We start from the raw sequence: 2,054 nt of genomic DNA, 5'->3' as shown, positions 1-2,054 counted from the left end.
TGCTCGTGCAACACGTTAACGACTGCGCATTGCAAGACACACAGCTGCATTGCTACACTACGTGTACTTCGCTGAGGGTTTTGGTGTATGGCCTCCAGAATAGCTTCCTCGCTAGCTGGAGTACGGTGAGTCCATGAATGACCTCTGTCATGCGATGGTTGAAGGAGAGAACCTGACTCCCGAAGGCACAGCTCCATATGACAAAACACATTTTTATCTGGATGGCATCAGTGAGGATATTTAGCAGCATATTCATGAAAGGCAACACCAGCCCAGTTATCAGATGCACCAAGGACTAGAAGCATAACCACATATTCATTGTTTGTGTATGGCATACATCTGCCACACTGGTTTAGAGGTTTAGAATGAGAAAATTCAATATGTGTACACATGTACACCGTAGTCTGTCATAAGTGCATTACTCCGCTTGCAACTAGTCCCTGTCTGGTGGATAGTGCATATAGAATAAACATGCCATCAGTCCTGGGTGCTGTTCCACCTAACGCACATTACCCCTCTAACAGATATTGTTCTGCATGATTTATCCCGACAGCAGTAATTGTGAAATGTTTGGTTTCAAATTATGCTGTTTCCCTAATGGTAATGGATGTGATTTTTCCACAGTCCCTTCAGTATAATAATAATAATAATAATAATAATAATAATAATAATAATAATAATAATGCATTGAGATACATACTAAACAACATGTGATTACTAGTCTCAATGTTGAAAGGCATAATTAGTGGGACCATGGTTATAACACGTACGAATAGTAACCGAGTTTGGACATTATTCGCAAAGCACGTTGCTCATCCTCCTGGTAACATAAGCTTCTAACGAAATGTAATGGACCTGAACGAGACAAGAATAGTAGTTGCTACTAATCTATGGGACCATAGGAGGAGTGTACAAGGAAAACAGGTTTAGCATCTAGTAGATGAAGTGGTGAAAATAAATTCACTCCCATGATGTGGAAAGCACTTCTTTCAAAGCTGACCAATCTTCCATTTCTACGATTGTAGTATGCAAGTGCAAATGTTTTCTAGAGGACACACTGCAATCACTGTTGATGATTAAGATGCCAGATACCATACCACCTGGACTGCATTTACCAAATAAAAAAAAAATCCTCAACACAGGAGTGAACCCTCAACCTCCTGCATGATAACCCAAAACTCTATCCACTGCACCAACTGTACAGCACAACTAATATCTGCTGACAGAGGTAGTTAACATATATGTGGTTACAGTGTTGCCTAGTGTGTGCTTCAGTTTTATACGGTCTGTCCACATTCGTTCCTTTTAATGTGTGTCAGGGCACTGATGAGCCCCAACACACACACACACACACACACACACACATACACACACACACACAGTGTTGCCAGATTGTCACTCTTTAATGTCCTTTTTCTGCTGGATGTACTCGCCAGATGAAATTTTGTGATGGACATTTTTTTATCACTGGCATGTGTGGAGTCAAGTTGCAAAGCCCGAGTATACAAATTTCACATCATCCAGTATATCTTTAAAAAAAAAGTATGTCATGTGCTTCACATTTGCTGCCCAGACACTGAAAGATGAATTCTGTTTCTTGGGCACTAGCCAGGATGGAACTATGTAGGGCAATGGTAAACAGTATATTGGAAACTATCTAGTACAATCGCAGTTCTTATGTTCATGTCATCTGGAAACTTCTAGTCATGTGCATGTTTATTACAGCCTGCACTCCTGCAGACATGATTTCAGACATTTGAAAAAGCTTTGTTGCAAAATATTGTAGCCCTTCCCCACAGGGGCCTCAACATTAGTAAACAATAGTACTAACCTACATGGTATAGTAGAAAGTTGCTGCCCCCCCCCCCCCCCCAAAAAAAAAAAAAAAAAAAGTTAAATTGTCAAGTTATAATTAGAGCTTGAAAAAATCAGTTTATGATTCATCTAAATAAGATTGTGAACAGACCTTTTCATAACTGCTTTATTCCTTGTTGTATGCTCTCCCCCTCCCTCTCCCCGTCATACACTAAGAAATATGGAAAATTCTTCATTTC

The sequence above is a fragment of the Schistocerca piceifrons genome, chromosome X, assembly GCF_021461385.2.
Source record: "Schistocerca piceifrons isolate TAMUIC-IGC-003096 chromosome X, iqSchPice1.1, whole genome shotgun sequence".
NCBI classification, from domain to species: Eukaryota; Metazoa; Arthropoda; class Insecta; order Orthoptera; family Acrididae; genus Schistocerca; species Schistocerca piceifrons.
The sequence above is the reverse complement of the archived record's forward strand: the minus strand, read 5'-3'. Positions refer to the sequence as shown.